Source organism: Calliphora vicina, chromosome 1, assembly GCF_958450345.1.
Source record: "Calliphora vicina chromosome 1, idCalVici1.1, whole genome shotgun sequence".
Classification (NCBI taxonomy): domain Eukaryota; kingdom Metazoa; phylum Arthropoda; class Insecta; order Diptera; family Calliphoridae; genus Calliphora; species Calliphora vicina.
The window spans coordinates 57,514,514-57,525,534 of NC_088780.1; positions in this window are offsets into that span (position 1 = coordinate 57,514,514).

Genomic DNA, 11,021 nt, shown 5'->3' on the forward strand with positions numbered 1-11,021 from the left:
ATCCAAATATTTGCGAATGGGAATTAAGTTAGGTCTTTCACAGGAGAGTTTCCGCTCTATGTCTATTCTCTATGGTATTACTATTGAAATAACCGATTTTTTTTCACTCAACTCAAGCCACAGCAGAAAAGAAATTATTAAGATGCCTAACATTACAACTTTTAAAGATATTCAATGAATATTATTCATATTTAGAGAAAATTATAACAATAATAGTGGTTCAAATTTGTTTATCTACAATCAGATTTGAAAAATTTCTCTAACTACGCATGTTTTTTAATTAAACATTAGATTTATTGATTTCATACTGATCAAAACTACGAATGTGACAATACCGATCAAATGGGACTATTAAATCAGAAACCCTTATAAAGGCTGGACCAACAACCAAATATCGTTATTTTATACTTCTTTTAAAACCCTGGTAAAATTATAAGTCAATTTGTTCGAAAAAATGTTTCTGGTTTTTGATTTAATTTAGTGTTAAACAAGTAAGAAAGTATGGTCGGTCAAGCCCTACCATATAATACCCTACACCAAGTAAATGAGTAAAATTATTTTTCTTTTAAAATATCAATAATTTATATTCGTGAGTGATTTTCGGAAGTAAGCCTTATATGGGAGCTATGACCAATTATGGACCGATCACCATAAAATTAGGTCGTGTGATTTATGTCTATATGAATGTTATTTATGTTGAATTTAAGCACGTTAAAGTGATTTTCGGAAGCGGGTCTATATGGGAGCTATGACTAATTATGGACCGATCGTAACAAAATTTGGTGACATGAATTTTGTATATATAAAACTTATTTGGAGTGAAATTTGTGTAGATACACATATAAATTAAACATTATGACCTATAAAGTCCAATTTCGAGAGGACATTTGTATGGGGGCTAGGTGAAATAATGAACCGATTTCAGCCAGTTTCAATAGGCTTCGTCCTTGGTCCGAAAAAATTATATGTACCAAATTTTATCGAAATATCTTTAAAATTGTGACCTGTACTCTGCGCACTAGGTTTACAGCCAGCCAGACGGACGGACATCGTTTAATCGACTCAGATTCCAAGTCGATCAGTATACTTTAAGGTGGGTGTTAGATCAATATTTTTGGCGTTACACACATCTGCACAAACGCATAATACCCTCCCCACTATGGTGGTGTAGGGTATAAAAAGTCCCGGGAATTCCCGGGAATGAAACGATTTTTTTAATTTCCTCCCGGGAAAGAAAAAAGTCCGGGAAATTAGGAACCCTAATCAGAACTGAAAAGTGAATTAAAAAATAGATTACAATGAAATAACAAAATGAATTCATTAATATTTGAATTCAATTTCTTTTTTGTATGAAACGAATGCATTCAAGAATTTTTAATTCATGATGAATTCATTCACATTGTAATTCAATTCATTGTTTTGGGAAAAATTAATGAAATTCAAAAATGAATCTTTCTTTTACACCTCTGGTTATGAGTACTGAAAAAAATTATTTGGATTTGGATTTTCCCACCCCTACCTACACAATAAATTGTTCGTCTACAATTTGTTATTGAGTTCAAATTAATAATTATTTGTTTAGTGTTTTTTTTTAATAAGTAGTTTAAATGTATCTTTTGACATAAATTTAGCGCTTAAACAGAAATATTTTGACAAAATTCCCCTCAAAAAACCGCAAGGACACAGAGTTTTGAATTCTCGAAAATGAAATACGAGTATAAGGTGTTTTTATGGCGAGTGATTTATTTTATTTTTTCTGTTTATTTATCTTTTGTTTGCAAAAATCACCAACTTAATAAACAAATAAATATTTATAGATTGTTTAATGAATTTTGCTAAAATTATTTGTTTTGTTGGCATTGTTGTTGCTGTTTAAATTTTTACCAATAAATAGTAATTATCATTTTATGTAGGCCAGCCATCGTTGTTGTTTTATTATAGTTTTGGGAAACTACCATGAATCACGATGATGTTGGGTTTTAATTAATTTTTTAGTTCGGCTGTCCAAAGTATTAAGATTTTGAAGTGTTGCGTTGCGTAAATTGTGTTAAAAACACATTACAAACTAAAAATTACTTTTTGTGGTTTTTGCTTTTGGCTTCTTTAATACCATTTTATTTCGATTTTGGTTTTATAGTTCAATGTAGTTTAAGCCGAAGGCTTGTTTTTAACGGAAAATTTTATGTTACAACAAATGAAATTATTATTAATTTTTAGGCATCTAGCCAAACCCCAAATTAATTATTTTGCCACACGTACTTAAAGTGTTCAAATGTGATATTGTTAATGATATTTATTTTATTAAAAAACAAGTCCGACCACATGGGACCGATCACCATGAAATTAAGTCCCGTGATTTCTTTCTATATAAAACTTGTTTTGTTGAATTTTATGTGGATGCAAATATTTTTTTTGGAGATTTATCATTCATCATTAAAGTGATGTTCCGATCACCATGAAATTTGATCACATGATTTCTTATTTGTGTTTAATTTTTTTAAATATATTTATGCTCTCTAAAGTGATTTTCGGAAGTTGGAATATATATGGGAGCTATGGTCAGTTATGGATCGATCCACAACAAAAAATTTATTTTTATATGTATAATTTTGACACTTAAAGTTTTTACAGTTTTTTTGCAGAACGTTGAATTTAACTGAATGTTTTAAAAAGTGTTTATTGATTTAAAATCTAAGGCAATTAAGCTTTTAGATGAGTAAAATTTAAGTAATAAAGAAACAATTTCGCGATTAATAGTTGAAATTTATATTTAAGTAAAACAATAAATATTTCTTAAAATAAATTTTTCGACAAATATTTCAAACCTTTTGTGCTTAAAAAATACACATATTAATACGCCTTGGTCTCTATTTAGAAATTAAAATATGGGAATTTTAAAGCAAATATTTGTTAGTTTCATTATTGTTTCTAACTCTGACACCGTTAAATTTATTGCCTGCGATAAAAACTACTGACAAAAAATTTAAAATTTTTCAAATTAATAGCAGTATTATTAAATATTATTCTTAAATATTAAATTAAAAAATGGTACTCAATTAAGAACTAAACTTTAGTGGATTTTATAACCATAAATAGTTTTTAATATTTTCAATTAAATTTCACGTTCCTCATATATAGAACTGTTAAAAACCCTTTTTTTAGTGAAAACCTAATAGTGGATATATCTTGAAAAGTGCCATAATTATATAGATGGTACTAGATAGTTAGTGTAATTATTGAAATAACAGAAAGAAAAAAAGAAATCTTTTTTTTTGCTGCAATTATTGCCGAAAATTCGAATGCTTGAATAAAACCAAAAAGAAATATACATATTGTTACGTTTTAACCTTTTCAAAACGTTGATTTATTTCCTTTAAATAAACCGGATACTTTTGATTGCAAATAAAAGCCGTTTAGTAGTTTGAAAATTGTAACAACTCTTTATTTAAAATGTACAACAACAGAATTATATATTCACTCAATGTTTTTTATACACGTTTATAAATTCGCAGAAATACAGATATACTTTATAATGTACACGAATTCACTTGAAAAGCACAGCACACTTTAAGGCACTCAGTTGATGTTTATTCAAATAGCGTCTCTGATAAACTCACTAACGACTGCAACCTCTGCCACTATTTATAACACTGCTATCTGCACTCTAGATTGCTCTTTAACTGTCAAAGCTCGTATATTCTAGAGCTTTCTAATACATACGCCATCTGTGGTGTACTTTATACAATGTTCTTTAACTGAATATTCGAATTCGAATATACGGTCGCAGCAAACAGCGTTGCCATACTTACGATCAATGGTTTACTGAAAGCTTTTATTCAATGTTAATAATGCCCACAGATATGTTACAGTTTGAGAGGCACTGCTATTTGAAAGCATTATGCTACTTTTAAATCAGCCCTTAAAATCGATATATATGAATTCAAGTACAATTTTGTAACAATATATACATTAGGGCGGGTCGATTTTTTTCACGAAAATTTGTATAGCAGAAACGCATTCTACGGAAAATTCTAAGAAATTTTCCCCAATAAACCCTAGGTCTAAAATCAAATCCTATCTTGCGCATTTCGTCTTTTATCCAATGATATTTCAATGCATATTTTTTTTTAATAGTTTTTTTTTATTGGATAAAAGACGAAATGCGCAAGATAGGATTTGATTTTAGACCTATGGTTTCTTGAGAAAACGTTCTTAGAATTTTCTGTAGAATGCGTTTCTGCTATACGATTTTTCGTATAATTTTCCGTAGATTGCGTTTTTGCTATACGATTTTTTACTTTTTGATCGTCCACACAAATAGACCCGGCCTAATATACATACATAGAGTAGAACTAGAGGCGCAACTGAGAGTAAAAATAATTATTCTCTCCCAAATTTTATGGCTGACACAATATCAAAATACATTGATTTACGGACTCCACTGACCTGATTTCGCACCAGAAACAATTATTATCTGTAGCCAGATGACGGCGGTTGAAGTTGTAGCAGATACATATCTATAAGTACAGTTCCAGCTATGCCCTTAAAAAAAGAAACGAATGTATTTAAGGCAAATGGGATATTATATTTAGGAATTCATCTTAAGGTCAGGGGATATACAATGTTTCTTGTTTTAATATTTGGATTAAAAATATATAAATTATTTGGTGTGTCAAATCGGGAGCAAGCTACATATAGCCGAGTGAAAAACATGAATTTTCCAAATGTATGCCAGCAATAGTCAACGATTGACCATGTGCTTTGTTAATGGTTATGGAAAAGGCAAGACGAAACGGTAACTGGAGCCGCTTGAATTCAAATGGTAAGTCGTTGGAAATCATTGGTATGAGTGGAAACAGTACGTTTACGACTTTGAAACCGATGATTGTTGCCTCAGTTAAATTTGGTGAACATTTTTTGATGATCATCCGGCTGGTTCCAATGAATTTAAAAATTCAGTAGGATAATGGACGTTCATTACTGTGTATTTCATTGCTTCGCCAGGTAGTTTCAATTCCATTTGCTCATTGAGCTTGTTTGATTTTGGTGCCAAAATTGCACGTTCCCACAGCCAATCCTAAATGTTGTAGTTAGTTATAGACTTCGGAATACTTAGTTGGCAACTGCTTAAACATTCATTCACATTTGGTAGAAGTTCGGCGGGAACGAAATCTCTTAATGGGGGCGGTATCAATTGGAATCTTCCCATTTCCGATGTCCAATAATTGTTTGAGAATGTTTCGGCAGAAGGGCCTTGTAGCAAATGCACACGCATATTCGTCGATAGCGTTCGGCTTCTGTAGCTTCATTTTCAGTGAAATAAATTTGAAGGAACTTCGCATCATAATTGGGAAGCGGGAGCAATGATCCAATTCTGTGGTAAATTTGGCCTTGAACTTTAAAGGTGGGCATGAAGCTGACGTTGTTTACGATATTAGTTGCCCCGTAGGACGTCATTTGAAAGCATGAATTGTACTTTCGGATATTTTGAAGGTAGTGCTTGGATTGGCGTCGGAAATATAACATAGAAGCGGCTCAGGCGGCTTAACTTTACCGTTCGAACAGCACATTCCCGGGGATTCCTTAGGAAACTTCAAAACGCTCAAAGTAAGCTAATTTCGGTCATTGCGCCATCAGTACGTTTGAGGCAAAAAGTAATTTTTTGAATTTTCATGAATGCATTTTTTGTTGTTGGTATTTGATAAAGAAAACATTAAAGCAAACAACTGCAAGTTTTGTTTTTGTAAAAAAATAACGGCGATTGTTTGGCAAGTGGTCAAAGTCCTTATTTGTGAGCAAAGTATTGAAATCAGTATATACAGTGCAATTTGTTCGAATGTTTAAGTTCATTTATATAGTTAAAAAACAAACATAAATTTAAATTAAATATGGAAAACAAATGTGATAGTAAGTGCTTAATATTTTAAGAAAAATATTTTGTAAAAAAATTTTTTTTTTTGCGAAAAAACTCATACTTTTGACATAACCTTAAATTTTATAATATTTTCTGAAAAATTAACTTTGGATAAACTTTTAAAAAGTTGGCCGAATTTGGGCGGGTTTAAACAATCAGAAACGTGTTAAATGTAGATTTTTGAGTTTAATTTATCAATTTCATGTTGCACTTTTTGCAAAATAACGAACTTGCGGAAGTTTGGTTAGATGAACAAAAGAAAGAGGAGACAATTTTGTTGCTGCTAAAGTTGAATGCGGCAATATTTTGAATGAGGAATCGGCTTATGTGAAGGAAATAAAAATGGATCATTTTGAATTTGGAAAATTTTACCTCAGATTCGAAATCAGCAATCGTGAATACCCCCGTATACCGATTTTCATGTAAATCAGAAGACATTTTAAAATTTACACCGCCATATTGGATCCGCCACTTTGAATTTGAAAAATTTTACTGCACATTCGAAATCAGCAATCTTGAATACTCCTGTATACCAATTTTCATGTAAATCAGAAGACATTTTAAAATTTACGCCGCCATATTGGATCCGCCATTTTGAATTTGAAAAATTTTACCTCAGATACGAAATCAGCAATCTTATGTTCTCTTGTATACCAAATTTCATGTAAATCAGAAGACATTTTAAAATTTAAGCTGCCATATTGTTTCCGCCATTTTGAATTTGAAAAATTCTACCTCAGATACGAAATTAGCAATCTTATGTACTCTTGTATACCAAATTTCATGCAAATTAGAAGACATTTTAAAATTTACGCCGCCATATTGGATCCGCCACTTTGAATTTGAAAAATTTTACTTCAGATTCGAAATCAGCAATCTTGAATACTCCCGTATAACGATTTTCATGCAAATTAGAAGACATTTTAAAATTTACGCCGCCATATTGGATCCGCCATTTTGAATTTGAAAAATTTTACGTGAGATTCGAAATCAGAAACCTTGAAAACCCCCGTATACCGATTTTCATCTTGTTCAGTGTTTACTTATAGTTTTGGCCACAAAAATGACCGAGCTATTGGTTTCTAGTTTTTCGATATGATCTTGGGGTGTCTCTGCAGCTCTCGATGAAGATACACTGCGACGCATTTGCTGAAGCTGTGATTAGCGTTCTTTTTCTGTTTCCGCGTCACTAGAAGTAGATGCCCTTTTCCGATTATTCTGAAGAAGTGATTCATGTTCAGCTGCGTGATTTGGTTATGTGTTTATCAATGCATGTTTTTTTTTTTTGGTGGCATTTTTGTAAATTTTCACTTAAAACAATTTGTAAACTTATTTCAATTTTGCAAAAAAATCCAAAACATTTGTTACTCACTAATTTGACTTAACTTTTAGCTTTTTAACTGATCAACACAAAACTGCAAAATCTTTTTAACTCAAAGATACTCAAATTGGGGGTCTGGAGACTCTTCCACCCCACGTGGTGTTTAAAGTCCAATTTCAAAACATAAAACTCAGCTACACCTCTTCTATAGCCACGGTATATTTTATTATAATTGGACTATCCGTTTAGAAGTTACAGACTTATTTTTCACTTCCCCCATTGTGCACTGTGGGGCGTGTCAACTAATTAATTTCTGGTGCAGCTAATAGTTCCTTCCGGAGAAGGATCTGTATGCCAAATTTTATGTAAATCTGTTTTTTGTTGTGAATGAAATGTTGTGGGAAATTTATATCAATGTAAAATGCAAGCGGACATGTGGCTTATCGAATATTTAATTAAATTGTTAATGGTCATGATAAAGGGTTAGAAGTAGAACAGGTCCCTCCGAAAAACCAATCACATGACTAGTTCTGCGAGGCCAACTCTCCATTGGGTAAAAATAAGTGTTAACTTAGTAGATTATAGTTTTAAATAAGCTAACCAACATAGTTGTTTTTTAGAAATTACAAGGTGGCGTAGTATTGAATGGGTTTTGGTAATAATATTGAATGAACTAATTGAATCTGTTTGGTGGAACCTTACATTCACTCAAAGGTTGTAGTCCTAGAAAATCGGGTGATCACTTCTTGTAGTTTTGAAATATATATGTAGCTAGAAAACATTGAATTTGTTTTACAATTAAATCCATTTGTTTTGCTTCTTCTTCAAATTCTGGCATTTCCATTATGAAAAACAAAAGACTTAAGAAACAAATGATAACGAAACATGTTGAAATATACAAATATTCAATGAGAATTGTATTGAACAAATACTTACGCACATCTATCTATCAACTAGTACAAACGAATCTAAATAAATATCTATCTATCGAATGTAGGTGTCTGTATATACGGTCTTATGCATAAAAAATACGTCATTGACGACCGTGAATATCCATCCAAACACATAGTCAGCCAACAGCGACCAAAAAAAAAAAAAAAAGTGTGGCGTGTGACCAACATAATTAAACACGAACACCAAATTACATTGTACATAGTCGCATTTAATTTTATTGAAACACATAAAATGAAACCAAAAGCTAAAGAAGCAATTGTCTATTGTGTGTTTTTTTTATTTTATTTGAAATTGAAAAACTCCTAAGACACAAACAACATTGTGTGTCGGCGATAATAATACTCGTAAGCTAATAATGGTTAATTGGCAAAAAAAAAGTTAATGCTGAAATTGAATGAAGAAAATACAAAAAAATCAAATGAAGCTCGAACTCAATACACAACAAAACAGAATGTGACAAAACAAAACAATGCATTGCAGTTTTTTTTCTTTTTACTTTACTTTACTTTGTTTTTTTTTCTTTAGCTCAGTTTTATTGAAATTTTTATTTTACTCTCACTTTAAATATTAAATGAAATAAACAGAGAGTTGCTGGTGATTATCAGTGTACAGTGCACAGTAGGGCAGCATCAAAATATTTTGGAAATATTTATATAAGCGATTTTTAATTGGTTGTTTCACATAAGCGTAGCAGAGGAGTATTCGAGTTTAGGTCTTGTAAACTGATCCTACAGAACTTTCTTTTGATCTTCAGAGAATTTTGTCAATTTGTTTAGTTTAGATTTAAAATTATTTTCGGGATAACGTCTTAATAATGTGATTTAATGTATTTAACTTACTATATGGGAAGCCTTACATCACAAAAATTGCGCAGAAGACTTGCGCAACGAATAATTTTTATTCGAATGACAACGCTAATTAACAAGTTTATATGAATTGAAGGACGAACTGTATATTTTAAAATGGATGTTGTTGTGTCATAACTTTCGGACGTTATACATATGGGGCATTTCATGTCAAGTGAACCAACGTTTGAAATCGATGTATTCCGATCGGGATGAAAATATTAATACAGACACAATTTTCAACAAGATCGGTCGAGAACTCTCTGAGTTAGAGGAGGTCAAAATTTGACATTTTGGCCAAGCAGGTGTTTTTTCTTATCCATTTAACTTATTATCTATTGTTCTTAGCAAAATGTGTCCCAAGTAGTTTATATAGCTATTTCTTCATTTTATCGAAAAAAAACATTTAAAAAAATAAATTTTAATATTTTTTTTCTGAAATCAAAAACTTTTTTGACTTTTTTTTCAAAATGGGCCCTTTTTTTCTTAAAATAAAGCTTAGATATTTTCCTTGAGGACCTATTTGGTCGCTTAGTGGGATGCGAGTTCGGTATCTATCAAAATAAATGTTTTGTAACTCAAAACATACAATTTTTTACTTTTTTTGCCTGCATTTTTCAAAATGGAACCTTTTTTAATTTTTTTCTCAAAAGAAAACTTAGGGGTTTTCCTTTAAGACATATTTAGTCGCTTAGTGGGATGTGAGTGGGATGTCTATCAAAACAATTATTTTGTAACTCCAGACATACAATTATTTACTTTTTTTGTCACAAAATCGAAGATTTTCCAAAATGGGACCTTTTTTATTTTTTTTTACTCAAAAGAAAGCTTAGTTGTTTTCCTTTAAGTCATATTTGGTCGCTTAGTGGGATGGGAATGGGATAAATATCAAAGTAAATGTTTTGTAACTCAAGATATACAATTTTTTTTTTTGCAAAATCAAAAACTTTTTTGACTTTTTTTTTAAAGTGGTCCCTTTTTATTTTTTTTTATATAAAGAAAGCAAAAAAGATGAAATATTTTCTTATCATTGTAACTTATTACCTATTGTTCTTAGCAAAATGTGTCTCAAATAGTTTAGATAGCTCTTTCTTCACTTTTCCGAAATCAAAATTTTTTTTGACTTTTTTTCAAAATGGGTTCTCGACCTATCTTGTTGAAAAATTGTGTCTGAATTACTATCCAATCGAACTATCATTGGTGCAATTTTCATCCCGATCGGAAGACATCGATTTCAAAAGTTGGTTCACTTGACATGAAATGCCCCATATATAAATGGTCTTTCACTAAGCGCTTCCAATTTTCAAATTTAAGTAAAACAAAGTGAGTGTGAGATATCATTGGAATTTTGTATTCGTTTCAAAGGCCTATCGATACCATTATGTATGGAATATACCAAATGCAAATGTCCACCGCGGATCCGTAATGTCAATTTGCCATGACTCTCACGCATAATTCAGGCTAACTTTGACCGATGGCATGGGTTATGTTGGCTTTGAGTGGCGCTGTTGTTTGTGGCTTATTCGCGCAGACCTGCGACTTAAGAAAACCCACAAGAAAAAGTCTAACGGGGTCAAATCGCATAATCTCGGTGGCCAGCTCACAGCTCATCCATATGAGATGACCATGCCCTCAAATCGCTAGTGCAGAATGTTCAATTTAACATGAGCTGTGTGGCACGTAACGTCGATCTCAAAGAAATATGGACCGATTACACCGCCAACCCAAAATCTCCACCAAACAGTGACTTTTTCGAGATGCACTGGACGCATTTATCCAAAAATGGGTCTGAATAAATGACAACCAATGTAGCTTCAACAATATGCCCGGTATCACCTGTCAAAGTTCGAAAATCCCTATTGGAAGACCCGTTATAAGCGCAAATGCATAATACCTTCACAGAAGAAACTCCATGTTCCAGTAGTAGTCAGCTTTACGGGTTTTTAGTCAGATTTAGCTATAGTTAAACAGAAGAACAAGAAAATTC